We start from the raw sequence: 17,492 nt of genomic DNA, 5'->3' as shown, positions 1-17,492 counted from the left end.
TGTTTATTGAGCACCAAATCAGCGTAGATTGATTTCTGAAGGATCATGTGACACTAAGGACAGGAGCTGACTGCTGAAATTTTTTTTATATATTCAGATTTTCAAGGCCCATTTTAAATTGTAATAATATTTCACAATATTTTTATCCAGTAAAATGCAGCCTTGGTGAGCAGAAGTTTCTAAAAATGAGAAACCTCAACATTTGATCGGTAATGCACAAATAAGGTTTAATATTTTAATTACAAATTAAAACATAAGAAATAATTCAAGGAGAGTTAAATTAAAGCTAACTTGTTCATATTAATTCATTTTTAATGATATCAATTCTTATGTTTGGCCCCTTGAATCACTGTGTACGTGCTGTATTCATAGCAGCACTGATGTACATGACAGCTTAGTACAGAATGTGCAATGATTACCAACATTAGAGAAAAACAAAGATCAGTGAAGCACTTCAGACCATCCGGGTGAGAGAGATGTGTGTCTTTGAAGGTCAACAGACAGATTATCCAGCCTAAAAGAAGGGGGATGAGGGCTAAAGGCTGCAGATAACCATAATCATGGAAACAAAAACGACTCCAAAGTCTAGCTCAAGAGTGTTTTTGCTTATGTTATTAATCGCTCTTATATCTACCATGAGTTCCACATTCACCACAACCAAGAGTCCCATTGCCGTAGATGTTTCTTCACCCATTTGAAGCATGTTCATCCTGACCTCAGCCCAGACAGGAGGGCGAGAGGAGGCGGAGTCAGGAGGGGGAGGGGTTGTTTTGACACAGAGTTCTGCCAATCACACAGCAACGGCTTGTTTCTCGATCGATGAGGGGGGTAGGGAACCAGAAGAAGACAGGACTATGGGCAACAGAAAGAGTGACCAGGTTGAAATATGACGAGTCCCTGACTGCGGCGGGCTGATGAGGAAGCCGCTGACTCAGGAGTTCCTGGTGTTCAGCGAGTGAATATGTGACTAAACGGAGTGCATTCCACAGCCTTGATTCACCCTGCTCCCTTCCCCCCTAACAGCCGCCCGCCCAACCCCTCGTGCCTTTTTTCCAGGGTGATCCCTGCGTTTTTCCCTCTCTTTCCTCTCCTCATTCTTTGTATGTCAACACTTCCAGACTCGCTCTCTGCCAGGTCTGATCACTGACCACGGGATTTTTAATTGGGTGCGTTTGCCACACAAGAACAGAAACACAGCCCCCCCCACCCCTCTCGCTTTGTCCCAAACAAAAACATCCTGAGGGCCAGGCCTGCTCAGGGCTCCACTACAGGAAACAGGGATTGAGCTGAGGTCAGGCTCAGACCCAGACAATGTGTTATTAGCTAGAAAAAAGGATGTTCTACTGGAAACAATGACTCGGGGGTTTCGTGAGCGATACAGTATTGACGTTAGCACATGCTAATTGAGGAATACAGCTTGCAAAAAAAAAAAAAAGGAAAGTAGACCCACAAAAATCTGTGCATATTTTGCATAATTTCTGCACTAACTTAAGGGAAACATCTGTGGAATTCTGCCCAAATACGTCCATGAAAGCACAGTCAAATATCAGTCAAAAAATATGTAATAAGAATTTTTGTGAGCTGACATGCAGCAATTCTGCTAAAATATCTTGTCATTTACAATAAAATGATCTAATTATGCTTAAAAAAAAATACATGTAGCCTACTTGAGAAGTGTATCAGATATCTTGTCAGAGGAAATATCAACTTTTTCTTACCTAATTAGCAAATTTGGGTTAAAATGTATAGCATCAATACTATACATTTGAAGTAAAGGCAATTTTGACTTTATGAAGATACAACAGTTTTGACAGGAAGTGAAGTGGGAGAGAGAGAGAGAGAGAGAGAGAAGGGTAGGATCGGGAAAGGTCCTCGAGCCGGGTTTGAACTTGTGACACTCGCTCGCACAATGGCGCTATAATTCATTAAATCATCCTGGTAAAAAATAAAAATAATAATTGTTTCCAACAAAAATACGTAGCAGCACAACTCGTAATAGAAACATTTCTTAAGCACCAAATCAGTATCTTAGAATGATTTCTGAAGGATCAGACTGGAGTAATTACTGCTAAAAATCCAGCTTTTCTATCACAGGAATAAATGACATTTTAAAATATATTCAGATATTTAACAGCCATTTCAAATTTTGCAATAATATTTCACATTATTACTGTTTTTCACAGTATTTTTGATCTTAATAAATACAGCCTTGGTGAGCATAATACTGAAAAAAAAAAATCTGTATCATCATCTTATACATTCCTGCTTCTCAAATAACTGTCTGTTGTTTAAAGGTCGTTTCCGCTATTTTAACCGGAATACAAGACAAATCTACAGAGCGTTGTGAAATCCTGTGAGTGCAGATTGAGTGGCGATGAGCTCTGCTAACAGAACGCACTGATCCAACTGGCCTTGTGAAGAAGTATGTGTAGATTACCCCCAGAGCTACGAGGAACCTAGCCATGGCACCATCTGCCCAACTTCAGCTAATCACCTCTGCCAGATGGAAGAGAATATGGAGCGTTTGAGATCGTTTCTGCAACAATGCTCCTCTGGCTGTTGGAGCTAATGTCAAAAGAGCTGGGATAATTTCCCTCACTTAAACCTTATTAAAGGTGCTTTGTATATTGTTATACTACACTACTTAACTCAATCACAATCACATCCTGTCACACCATTACAGGATTTAATATTAATACATTTTCAAGAGTCATTGATCAGAGCAGATTTAGCTTAGGTTAGGTCAACAATAGCGGAGTCGGCCATCTTAGATTATTGACAAATCCACATTCCTCAGACAACCAGTCCTCGACTGAAAGCCTTAGTATTCAGCTCAGCTCTCATCAATACGTCTGACTTGAGTCACTGGCGCTTTCGTTTGATGGGAATTTGATTGCAACAGTGGACATTTCTCAGTGGGAGCTCTAAAAAATGTGAATACTGCTATCAACCTGCGATGATTAATTTGCCTGATGAATGCTAAAAACGCACAATTAAGATCAATATCAAAAGGAACTGTGAATAACTCCATGTTAGTCATGTAGGAAGCTGAGCAAACTGCATCTAGTGACAAAAGCCAGGCTTTGCAATCTGCCAAAAACGCTCAGCTTCCAGTTCCCATAATAGCGGTAACCATGGCGATCGTGACTTCAGAGCGTGAAAAGGAAGCCATTCGAACTTTCAACATTCATGACGACAAGCTGCACGCTTCATCACGGTGGAAAATGTCTTCTTAAACATATTAGAAAGAATTTCAGATTCTTCCAGTCACATGAATGATGTTATGTAGTCGTTCCTTCACATTTCGTGTGCCGTTGAGTTCTCTGTCTCTCGCACGTTGGTCAAGCCCCAGAGGCATTTATAGTTTCCCATGGGAATCCAGTCAACTTTCAGTTTACAGCACACAGTGGGATTTAATATGCCTCAGAAAATTTGTAGCATGGTCACATGGAGACATTATGCAACAAGTGCATATTAAATGTCTTGAACTCCCAGTGGTGAGTTAGTATTTGCAAAATGGCTGCCATCAAGCTGCAGAGAGGACCTGTTTGAAACCACAGGGGTTTTTCCTTCGAAATATATGAGGTCGCATGAGGTCATTTTAATGTGATTATTTGTCATTCGCCAACACACATTTGAAAACAGGTAAGTACCAGGTACTGACTGTTTTTTTTTTTTTTTCACATACATTTTCACATACATTATGAAATGCCCCACTAGCCTTTCTGTTTCTTTTGGACTTGACTGGCAAATACTGAAAAGAGTGGGATAAATGAGTGGAGAGCTGGCCGCTAACAGCATGCTTCACAAGACCCACTCAATCAAACACTCTAACTGAATACAAATAACAGCAAAGAGATCTGATCAATAGATGTGAAACAGAGGCAGAATGCCAAGGAGCTTGTAATAAAATAAAATAAAATAAAATAAAATAAAATAAAATAAAATAAAATAAAATAAAATAAAATAAAATAAAATAAAAAAATAAAATAAAATAAAATAAACAAGCAATGGATTAATTTAAGTTAATTAGAAAACATTTGTTAAAAAATTGTTGTTCATTTAAAAAACAGTTTTTATATGATAAAATAATACATTTTGGATTACACCAATAAAAATAAATAAATAAAATAAATAAAAACATTAGAATTATAGTAAAAGATACTGGATATTTCGTAATAATAATAAAAAAACTATTATATAATAAAATAATACACTATCACATAACAACAAACATTATTATTACTACATAATTACACTGCCAGTGACTTAAAAAGTAAATAAAATAAAAATAAAGTAAAATAAAACAAAATAAAATAAAAAAGTACTTATTTTAAAACATTGTTGGTTTGCGTTTCTTAAAGAAAGAAAGAAAGAAAGAAAGAAAGAAAGAAAGAAAGAAAGAAAGAAAGAAAAATTGTATGTACGAAACTATATTTATGCATAAAATATACATATTTTGAAAACTGGCTAGTCATAGGTTCCCTGAACAACTTGTTGGTTAAATGGTCTAGTCTTGTGCAGTCTGGTTTTGGCATTTACATACATGGTCTTGAGTTTAAAAAACAGCTAGACAGTGTGCAGAGCAATGGACAAAAACACATTTATATAAATTATATTTAAAAGTTAACTTGACAATCTTAAAAATGCAATGCTCATGGTCGGATGCTCTAAAAAAATGCAACAAGATGCCTGTAAAAACAAAAAAAGTGTGCTTCAATCAGACAGCATGTTCACACACATTCTGATGTGCGCTGATGTCACACGGGATGAGAGGATAGACAGATAACTGAGGGTACAGCAGGGCCGTGTCAGCGCCTGCTGAAGCTTGCACTTAACCATGGTCTGAACTCTGCCCCGGGCTGATTCTGACACCATAACAGTCAAATTAGATTTGAGAGGTGCTGTGAATGAGAATAGCACTGACAACACTGGAGGGATGGAGCGGGGCACAGATGTGACACATTTACATATTCCACATACTAGTTAAGAGAACCAAAATCTGGTTTTTGGTGAAAAAAGTGTTGAAAATCTGTTTTCCACAAGCTTTTCAATATTTCACTGTTTCAGACATTACATTGGTGGTGTTCCTGAATCATGCCAGCTCATCAGTACTCAATTGGTGACTAACCCATCAATAGTTAATTAGCATGTAACACTGCATTTCCTCATTTAAAACTTGCTTTAACAAAAAGCACCTGCTAAATGAATACATGTAAAATTGTACTTGATTAAAAATATATGAAGGGAATTAGAAATAATAAATAAATAACCTGAAATAAAAAGAGGATATATAAACAGAACTAAACAAATAAATAACTAAATAAAATAATAAATAAATATGTAAATATGTGTGTGTGTGTGTGTGTGTGTGTGTGTGTGTGTGTGTGTGTATAGAGAGAGAGAGCGAAAGAAAGAGAGAGAGAAAGAGAATTTTCATAATATATGCAAATAAATATTTAACCCTAAATGAAAACATTTAAATTAACAGAAAATCAATTTAAAACAATAAATAAACAGGAAATCAAACAACTAAATAAAGGAACAAATATAAAAAAATAAAAATACTAATAAATAAATAAATAACTCAATAGATAACTAAATAAATAGAAGAATAGGTAAACTGAACAATAACTTAACATAAGTTAACAAGAATCTAACTTAATAAAAGTTAATAAACTAACAAACAAATCAATATCTAAATATATATATGTAAATAATTGATGTTTTATATTATAATATATGTAAATAATAATTTAAGCCTAAATAAAAAATATAAATAAATAGAAAATGCATAAAAAGCAATAAATAAATAAAGTTAAAATAATCAAACACACATAAATCAAACTAACTAAATAAACAAAACTACATAGAAAATAAAAATAAATTAAATAAATATATAAAAATGCCAAAAAAGAAACAGAAAACATAAACCGATAAACTAACAAATAACCAAACAGATAACTAAATAAATAGAGAAATAATTAATTAAAAAGACCAACAAACAAGCAAGCAAACAAATAAATAAACAAATCATGTTTTTCTGCCTTAGGTTTCAACAACACCACACCAACAATAACCAAGGGAATTCATGGTAATCTCCACTAGACTGTGAATATCAATCCGCTGCATTACAGTTTCTTTCTCAATCCTGTTACTGTAAACATTCCACATGTTCTAATTCCCATCAGTCTGCTTCAGAGTTCAAGCGTATTCAAACAGGACTGAGCAGTGAAACCTGTCTCTCTCTCGCTCACACACACACACACACACACACACACACTCACAGCCACGTGCACTCACCTCATTTCCACCATATATCTTAAGAGAAACATAATACAGCATGGCCCTTGCTTAATAAAAAACATATCGGGGCACCAACTCAAAACAGAGCAGAACTGGAGTCTCTGGACTGCACACAAAACACATCACTGCCCGAGGAGAAGCGGTCAGAAATTAACATGCAGGTTAATAGGTCAAACTCAAGGCTGGCACTTGCCTTTTAGTGTGTGTGTGTGTGTGCTTTTCGGCTTTTTCTGGCTTTACTTTACTGCTATGTTCCTGTCCGCTGCAAATGCTGGACTGGGCAGGCGGGCAGGCGGGACAAGAGAAAGGGAGATGGGTAGAGAGGAAGCTGGCAGGCACCTCGACCCCCTCCCCTGCTCTCTGTCTGCCTGCTGTGTGTTAAACTATATCCGTGCACATGTCTCCCCTTCCAGAGTCACTAGGCATTACCTTATAAAAGAACCAAAGGAGCTCTCTCTCTCAACCCTAATCATAGCCCTCCCCTTGACTCTATCTGCACTGCAAACAAAAAAAAAACACTTTTTAAATCATAATTTTCTTATTGGATTATTTTATTTTACTTAACTTTAGTTTTTTTTTACTACATTAGTTATGATGAAAACTTATTTTATTTTTTAGGAATAATTGTTAGATTTATGCAGAATTCTTTTTTTTCCTCATTTTCCCAATATATATGCAAAAAAAAAAAAAAAAAGTTTGTCTTTGCTTATTCAAAAAATCAATGCCTAGAAATTTATAATTTTAAACATTTTTAAAGATGTTTTTTTATATTTTTTTCAAGTCAAAAACACTGATTAGGAAAATAAGATTTTGCAGTGTGTCCCCCTGTTCCTCCCTCTGTCAGTATAAAGAAGCGTCCTCGTGTACACGGATTCACATGACTCAACATCTCTGGCGGTCTGAATCCAGCCTCAACTTTGCTCTGTTTTTCCCAGGGGGGAGAGGGAAATCGAGTGTGGGGATGGAGAAGGAGGGAGTAGGAGAAGAATGACGGTGTGGAGTGGGGGGTTCTGGAGCATTGCCCCGCGCTGGCTCAAATTTCCCGCTTGTCAAGCCTGATGGATTTGGCTAAAAATAAAAGAAAGTGGAGGCCCATGACGGGCAGATGAAGGAATGAATGAACTTTGCTGCAGCTTTACCCCCTACCCCATCCAAAAAAAACAAAAACACTCGATAACCCTCGACGGCAACTCCGAGAACTTCCTCCCTCGCTTTCGAACAAAGATGTTCTGATGCCAAGCGTGGCTAAGAGAAGTGCATTTCAGAAACAAACGTCCCCTTTTTCCCAAAGTCCAGACAGTGAGAGAGCACCAGGGAGAGAGAGAGAGGGACAAAAGAGACACAAAACATCCCAGGAAGACTGGGGATTCCTCTTCTTTCATTAATGCAACCCCCTTTGGGCTACAAATACAAACATAAGGTTCACGCTGGACAGTTTGCAGCATAATACAAAGTAGGAGAGCGGGGCTAGTTGTCATGACTGACTAACTATACTTTTATTCAACAATGACACATTAAACTGATCAAAAGTGACTGTAAAAAATAATCTAGATAAAAAAAATGATCATGGCTTCAAAAAAAAACAAAAAACATACTGATAAGAAATGAATTATGCATCAAATCAGCATTTTAGAACAATTTCTGGAGGAACATGTGACAATGAAGACTGGAGTAATGATGCTGAAAATTCAGGAATAAATAATATTTGAAAATATAACTGAATAGAAAACAGTTATTTTAAATTGTAATAATATTTCACAACATTACTATTTTTACTGTCTTGATCAACAGTAAATGCAGCACTTACTCAAAAAATCTTACGTTACGAATTAAATTATTACTTTTGCAAGTCAAAACAAGTTGGTCAGGACACAGGACAAAATTATTTGATATTTTAAATCCTTTTTTGCTGATTTAATAATTGTTGTGCATTGCGTAAGTGTGGCAACTTGCTCCATACGATGTGACAACAAGCCCCACTACTTTCCCAAAGGTCAACATGTGTTTTCTTTTCGAGGTTATTAACAGCGTAAATATTTAATAAATAGGTACAGAAATCAACTTTCAAAAAACTAGTCTCTACTGGTAGCCTCTATTCGACACCCCGTTTGAACAGGGTGAGAAAGGCTGCATGATGGGTAAAAATTTAAATTAGGCCATTCCTAGAGACCAAGAGGAAAGAAAGAGACACCAGCAAAGGAAATCAAATAAAAGAGAGGAAGTGAGAAGGATTCAATGTCACCTTTGTCAGGTCAGAGATCTCGGTCAGAGATCTCAAGCCTCGAGCGCAGGTCCTCCAATGTCATCCCGAAATGAATTTGCACATACCCTCGCAGGCATGAACAAAGCATTCCTCAACTATTTCCCATGTTTCGCCGGCTTTAGATCACTGCAAGGCTACTGTACCGTACCATCTGTGACTGCAGCTGTGGTAAACCCTCCATCCACTGCCACTCACAAGGTTCATGTGTGACACACTGACCAGCAGCAGACCAGAGAAGTGCCACTGTCCACCCCGTACTCTCTTGATGACCACTGATATAGATACTTCCTTTTCAAAAAGCTAATTAGATGAAAACCGCACCTGGTTTCACCTGGCTTAAATGGCTACCCAGGATCTCTTATATCTTCCCTCACCTTATCTCATGGTAAGAGATGATACGTGATACAGCAGGGTTAAAAATAGCCCCTCTCTCTCTCACACTCATTCTCCATGACCTTTCACTTGCTCTCCTTACTGCTCGGAGCGTCGGAGGAAGCCTCAACATGCCGCTCCTTGACACAGACGAGACTCCTCGAACCCAAACACACCCAGAACAGGAGATGGTGTCATAGCCCCAAGTTTCTCACGGGCAGTAAAATGAACTCTGTGGCCGGTGTCACATTTGGGATTTAATAAAAGGACCAAAGGGAATGGCTGAAAAGACGCTATGCAAGCCAGCACAAAATGGTAATTTACAAACTGAACGACGTCAGTCATTTCCAAAGGTTTACCTTTCATATTAAAACATACACAAAATATTAACTAACCCCTCAGGGTGCCGTTGAAGGGTGGGTTTGTGATTCATTAATTAGGATATGACGAAATGTTCGCCCTCGCGCTCCTTTTTTGAAATAAATAGGCAATTTTGTGTCATTTAATCTTTGGAAATTCTCACCAACTGATTTCCCACAAAACGTTTTGCTTGCTAAATGGACATAAACGTCGCCAAATTCCATGACGTAAGTGCCAAAACTCACGGAGAGCGAACACTCCTCTGGGACTCAACGAAAACAAACGAGAGCATGTTTAGAGAAATCTCTAAATCTTTGTTTTCATATTTGCATCAAGCCGCTCGCTCACCAGACCCCAGAAGCATTACATCACTGAGAGCCGGGAGCCCCCCGTGGCATCGGGACCCTTCACTTGTGTGGTTTCATCAATCAATGCCCTTTGAGTGAAAAGAATGCATGAGAGGGAAGGAGAGACGTGAAAGCCATTTGTTTTCTTTGTTAGGCACAAGCGGAAGACTTGAATCAATAGCTGAAGCCCCTGAATCAAACTCTGGAGGTGGTCTGCTCACAAACAAGCCGTTCTGAGTCACACGTTTTAACGAGTCATTGCTCTCGGACATGGGAGAGAATGAGAAACACACCACTGTACGGTCCGGCCTTGATGCAGCTGCGCCGGGCATCTTAATCCATGACATTACAACATACTCAAATCACTCTTTCCTTTATGTTCTTTTTCCTCTGTCCACTTTGTTGGCTGGCTTAATGCAAAACACAAAGTCGTAAAGTGAGTTATGTTCCCCGGTTACATTACTTAAAGGGATAGTTCACCCCCCAAAAAATTATATCACCGTCTACTCACCATCAGACGTTTTGACCGTGTTATAAAACTCAGTGGGGTCCAATGTTGTTTTTGCTTTGTCTTTTATTATATGCACTTTTTATCTTTTGTGTTCCACAGAGGAAAGGCTTGTAAAGACATCAAGGTGAGTAAATGATGAGAATTCTCTTTTTTTGTGTGAATGATTCCTTTTATAAGGCTAGGCAACAGTGTCGTTGAGTTTACGAAAGAGATGGGAGAGCGAAAAATCAAAACAAAAGCGTTGAAAGCCTGCTGCTTTTCCCCTTCCAGACAATCCAGTCATTCAAAGGCATTCCTGGTGCATGATGGGGGAAACTTCACCCACTCAGAGTTATAAGTGCATGCAACATGCCTCACTACGACTTGAACAATGTCCTCTTTCATTGGCTTCACTCCATGCTGCACATGCAGAAAAGAACGCTGGGAACGGGACAGATCGCTAGCTCACAGTATGCACACGCTGAGGACGAACTGAGGCTAGATACAGATGATAGCCATATATGGAGATTAGGATATACAGTAAACTGCCATGTCACTTTATACCAACTTTTTAAATTGTAAATGATCAGTTAATGAATATAAATCCAATATGTGTTTTACATGGCATTGTAAAATCTGAGTTTGCAAACCGAGACTGGAAATCTAAGTTTTAGTTTTTCTAGTTTTAGGTATTCTTTCAAGATTTTTTATTAAATTTTTTTGCATTTTTGCCTTTCTTATGACAGGACAGATCAGAACTGACAGGAAGCAAAATATGGGGGGTGGAATTGGGAAAGGTCCTTGATTTGGGATACAAACTTGGCACACCTGTACTGCAACTACGCTGTATGTCGACAAGTTTTAGAATTTGGAAAATGTAAGTCGACATGATTTTCACCTTATCTGTTTTCTAAATTCAGGTTACAGATCTTATTGTGAACAATTCATCCCTATATACGTTTCATATTTTTAAACAAATTTTCTCGTAATGTTGAATCAAAATGACATGACGCTTAAATTCTGTCCCTGTAAGCTTGCAAGGAATGCCCACATCTTATAATCCAATCAATAACTGATGGCTAAAACCCCATCCTACATTTTTTCTTTTTCGAAAAGCTATATCACTTGAATGTGTCACAGTACGGAAGAAAAGATCTGCCGCTACTTTAAACAAAGACATAAAATGCCATAAAAAGAGTACAATTATTGTGTAGTATCTCTAGATCACTAATCAAAGAAGATGTGAATCATTTGACTCTTTGAAGAGATGGTCGGATGTTCTTCCACTGCAACACAAGATGTTCTTTGGATCGTCACAAATTATGCTGAAGAACATGATCATCATTAGGGCTGACACATTTGTGTTCGTGCAGCTCAAGTGCTGCTGTCATTAAACCAAGAGTGTGCAAGCAAAAGCTACAACATCCTGAAATTTGTCTTCATTTTTTAAATTCAACTTTTCACCCAAATAGTTGTACTGATGATATATTAATAAAACAATTTATATATAATTAGAAAAACACAAAACAGAAGCATTACCACATGCAGTCTCGGACATTTAGATTACACTTTTAATCATTATAGTAGTCAGGTGTGGCATGGCTGACATTGACAACATCAGGAGATCTTCAAAAGTTCATCTCCTCGAGCAAAAATCATGGGAAATCTGCTCTCCAACAAGAACTTTCTAGGCAACCAGCAGCTTTACCCATGTAAGTCTGTGAGGGAGTCTAATGACTCTGAGACAAAGCTTTCCTTTGTCCTTTCCTTTTAATAGCCCTCAAATGAAGACGGGATATGAGGCTTGACTTTACATACACATAAGATGCATGTGCGGCCCGTTCACTCGAGTCACATTTCCGAATGATCAAATCTTTTCCTCTCACAGCAGCAAAAGCCGCTTCCCCATATTAAAAGTTAAACTGGAATATATTACTGAACGTTCAGGGAAAGAAAGAGAAAATGGATCCGACAAGGTACTACGATGCTTTCATAATTAGATTGAACCTTCTGGCAGGAATTCGGCTACAATGAAAGTAAATATTGCAGTCACTCTGCGGCTCGATATATTTATTTATACGGTTGATATTTGCAGCACCTGGAGAGGAAACTGTGAAAAGGAAGCTTTATTTCCTTTGCAAGACACTTTAGAAATACAAGTACGTAAACTAGATCAGAAAAGCAAAACCTTTAAGAAATCTGGTTTTTATTGGTGCGATTTTGCACCCGATGAGCCTTCTCTTCAAAATGGCAGACTTCCTAACTGAAACTGAACACTAGATATGCAATTTTTAATGGAGATTTTTTTTTTGCAAGATTGCAGGTGGTTTCATTCAAGTTCTCAAAGGGGACCACCGGACGCTCGCAGGGATGTTTGAGGACACCCGTCAAACATTTACCCGCCCCACAACTGACCTGATACCTGTGTGAGCGTGATCCGCTTCCATGATCTTTTGGGTCTATAAAAAAAATCTGACAATGTCTTAAGTCAAGTCTGCCTGGCAAACACATCCAACAAAAAAATACAGCATTTCCAAGCCAAGTCGCCCATCTTTTATGCAAATGCATTCGGGTGTAAAAGCAAAAGTCGTGAAATTCAACTCAAATATGATCACTCACAGTGGTCTGTTCCATTGTTTTTCTGCTCTGACAGGAGGTGACAACGACAGCTCCGAGTGTTAGCATGCGCTGAGATGCTCCTGTGTGACTGTGGGATTGAGACGCATGTTTTGGTGCAGCGCCAGCAACAGTTTTCGGCTGGGTGTTCGGGGTCGACAGCACAGGCCTCCTAATAGAGGAACGTCTCTCTGTGTGGAGTAAGCTCCACCTCGTCACGTTAACACACGCCCCTCAGACTTCATTGACTGTAAACCTCAGCCATACTTCCTTTCCTGTAATGAAGAGTGAATTTCTTATTATCATACATCACATCTTTCTCAGATAATCAAAACAACACATTTCAGTCTACATCTTATGAGGCAAAACCGACAGGTTTAGTCACCTGTTTTGGATCGCGCTTATTCTAAACGAATGATGTAATGAATCACAGTTTACAAAGTGATGTCGTGTTGGTACAGTGAGCTTCATCATTTGTAGTCTCAGAAACATTTGAAACCTAATTTGGCAGTCATTTGATCTAGTGTGGGACACATGTGCTTTCCATGTATGTTAATGAATGTCAAGCTAACATCTTTTTTAATCTTTAACCAAGTGGTTTATTTCGCCTGTGCATACATTCATCACCATCTCTGCCATTAAATTATGAAAAAAGGCATGAACATTGAAGTTCTTGAGTTTTGCATTAATTATATTAGATATACATTTTCTTGTTCTTTCTTTCTTTTTATTTAAAGATTTTTGGTCAGCTTTAATTGAGGATTCAATAAAGGTTTTACTAAAGTCTTGACACTTTAACTGTAAAACTATTGTTGTTTGTTTTGTATATTCTAAACTTTTCTGCATATTTTATATTTTCACAGTTTGTGATAATAGTTTACACCAGTTAAATAAACTTGCATCGGTTGTATTGTAAAAAAATAATAATTAATGGTTAAAGATAAGAACAATATAAAAAGACAATTATCTAAACTTAAGATAAGCATAAAATAAAACCATGTAATGTTACATTATTATATACATCTAAAATATTATATACAATTTGTAAATCTATTATAAAAATCACAAAAAACTAAACAAAACAAAGATTGTTAGGATCATGTGATAATACATGATTGTTTCTATTTCTTAGAACGTGCTTCATGGAAACATTTCTAAATGTTAAAACCACGTAGGTATGTGTCAGACAGTTAGTCTGAGAAGTTGAAATGTTACACCGCCCTACATTTTTTGGCTTCTTTTTCCATTTATTTTTATTTTTTTTAAACTTAGTAATTGCTGTAAGCATTTGCCTATAGGCAAAGGTGGAGCCCTGTTCTTCAAGACTGTCCCCGTCTATGTCTGTTTGAGAAGACAAACAACCCTGACTAGTTATCTCAGGCTTCCGTGCATCTGCACATAACTGTTCCACTGCATGCATCAAACTATACAAATATATGTAATACAAAGATTCTTACAAACATATAAATAACACATATAAAAATAAAATACAAACACCTACATCAACAGACCAGGAACCACAAATAAAGGGAACCATAAAAAGGCTATTATCTAAAACAATATTAAAATTAAATGTTTTAAAAAGCATCGTAATATAAAATTAGAGCCACATTCTGTTGCTTCTTTTTTTGCTCTTTGAAACAAAAGATCTAACCAAAAACTATTTAAAAACTACTTTTCAAAAAACAATTAATAAAAGCTATTTTTTATTTAAAAAAACATTGTAAATACCTCTTAAAAGTACTATTTTATTATTATTAATTATTACTTACTAGTTAACAATTAAAAAAAAATAATAATCATATCATCATATCAATCACATCACTATACATCACACAGATCCATGATCAATTTTTTTTTATTTTATGTCCACAAATGTTTTGAGAATATAAATAATATGCACAAAGTCAAAGATATCACCTATAAAACTAACAGCAACCTCAAGATTCGTTGTGGAGTCTCAGCTAGACAATTAAAGGCAGCAGCATGTTTTCCTTCAAGACACCCATCACTGGAATGACCGGGTCTTGGACTCATTGACCCTTGGCACTTAAACCTGTTGACTATAAGTTAAGGTCACAGCTATTGACTGCAGGCCCATAAATCTGTCCGTACCTAAGGGTGGGCGCAGTGGCTTCTTTCAGCTACCTGATAAATCGGGCTCGACTCTGAGCCGCGTGCAGAGAGAGATCCATTTATGGATCAATGCGTCCTTAACAGCAGTATTATATTGTGTATAGAACATTCAAAGCTTTTGAGGTCTGTGGTCGTGACCATTGTGCTCTCAGGTTAAGAAACTGTAATTCAGTCCCGCGCACACGCACGTCAAACTTCCCACCTCAGGCGAGTAAAAGCAGCATTCCATACGTCAAACTGCACTACATGACAGCGAACTCTCAAATACCATGTTTAATCTTTTCCATTCTGCAGAAACATCATTTCCTTTGACCTTAGGCTTTTGTTTACCGCTGCAACATTCGGCAAAAAATATGTCGCTCGTGTATGGTTTCTAACCTCTGCTGTAATATTTTTTTTTCTGCTGTAAATGATGTAGCCTACTGTTGTTATCGTTCTCTTTTAAGACGCTGCGAAAACATCTCTACCCAAATAAAGACAGAACAAAGCAAAGCAGTCACGTTCTGCAAGCCACACTGCAAGAGCTCAACCAATAAGAGGTTTCCACCAGGCAGCGTAAAGCCACCACCGGTGCACGGTGTTGATTTGGTAAAGACACGAGCGATTTACTGTACATTAGAGACAGGAAGTGGTCCCGCCACCCCTGCTGCTCCACTCCCACCTCTTACCCCTCCCCCTCGCCACCTGTGCGAGTCTCACAGGATGCACACACACTTACACACCTCCAGCTGCACAAAGACTGAAACCACATATCATACTTGTTTTTATTCATTCACACCTCAGTGCCCCACAAATCATTAATTTACTCCAGAGAACGTAAAATGCCTCTCAGACGATAAACTCTTGTTTTGAAAGCTACTACGAAGTTAACAGTCGCTGATGCGTATTGAAATCATAATGTGACAAAAACAAAGAAATTCTGAAATGACAAAAAAAAGCAAGTGTAATGTCTTACAAAGAAATAGACTTGAATAAATCACTCGTTATTACATATATTAAAATTTTTTATTACTTATTGTCTGTTTTCACATAAGATGATCCTCATCTTTTAACATACATATACAGAAATCATATAACACAAGCACCAAAAATAATACTGATTATAATAAAGTTAAAAAAGTAAAAATAATTGTATATTATTAAATCTTTTATCTTTAACTTTATTGTTGATTAATAAAGTTATGAGTAAAAAGATTATTACTTATAACACTATAGAAAATAATATTGATAATAGTATTACATTTTGAAAAGTGTTAAGTTATTTTTCTAAATATTATCTTAGTTGGCGCAAAAAAAAAAAAAAAACACCATCAACCAACATATTTAACTAAATAAATAAACAGATTAATAAATAAATGACACTGAACTAATTGTGTTAGTATGCATTTTTTGATTAAATGTCTCGGTTTAATAAAGTTGTCAGACACGGGCTCATTTTCGTTAAAAGTGTCCAACTGAAACAAATAAGAATACAACAATAACTACAAAAACAACAAAAAATAGCAATATGTTATACGGAAAACTGTGGTTTTCCTCCAGATCTGGGGTGTTAAACTGAAAACTGACTGGTGTAAAAACTATTTTCACTCAGAAATCACTAGAGCATTTCACAAAAACTGCAAAGAAATGGCAAGTAAAACACTGCATTAAAATTAGAAATGTACAACTTGACAAAAATTATAGGTTGTCCCTGTTTTTAAACTGTTGAAGCTGTTTGCCAATTCTAGTGTTTAGTAGTAAAGCCAAGAAAAGTATATGTATATATTAAATGTTTTGAATTTCATACATACACAAAATATAAAATTGAACACTGTATTAAACCAAAACCTGTGATAAGAGCTGTCCAACCAGAGTTTAATCTATCCATCACTCCTCTAGTGTTCAACACCGCTGACCTCTGCTGAAAGATTATTATTTATTCATGATTATTCATACAAACGGTCATCATCCACAGATGTTTCCAATAGACTGTGGTGTAAAACAACCTCCAAGCAAATAATGGGACTGATTTGTTCTTCATTCTGAAGTGCAAAGCAATACAAATAAATCCGTCTGGGAGGAATTCTGACCTTTGCCTGATCCAGCGTTCCCTCTGACTTCACTTTGCCTGCCGATTCGCTCTGGCAAACCGAAAACAACTCGCCACGCAGGGGTCACCCCCACTGCCCTCCATCCCTCGCTCTCCATCTCTTTTTACTAGCTGTCTCTCTCTAAAACAATGATCTCACCCACTTACCAGGAATCCGCTGATTGTTTTAAATACCTTCCACTCTTGTGGACTCAAGTCACTTTTTCCCATCCAGAAAATAGGAAGAAAAAATGCCAGAAGGGGAAGAAATTGACCTTGGCAGGAAGTTTAGTATCTAGCATGCCTGAAACACAGTTCGTTCAGGCTCTCAGCCGACATTGTTTTAAATTACCACTGTCCCATGCAGCAATTCACTATGGAGTAATGGAGAACAAGAGAGAGAGAGAGGTCAAAAACATCCACATTTTTCTGCAAGTTATGGTTGGCTGCAAATCTAAGGAATCTGAAAATGAAGCTGCCAAGGTACAGCAACGGTCTTTTATTTTTTTCTTCAATCCAGCTCAAAACCATTTC

Source organism: Carassius auratus, chromosome 20 (assembly GCF_003368295.1).
Source record: "Carassius auratus strain Wakin chromosome 20, ASM336829v1, whole genome shotgun sequence".
Lineage (NCBI taxonomy): Eukaryota > Metazoa > Chordata > Actinopteri > Cypriniformes > Cyprinidae > Carassius > Carassius auratus.
This window is presented reverse-complemented; position numbering follows the sequence as displayed.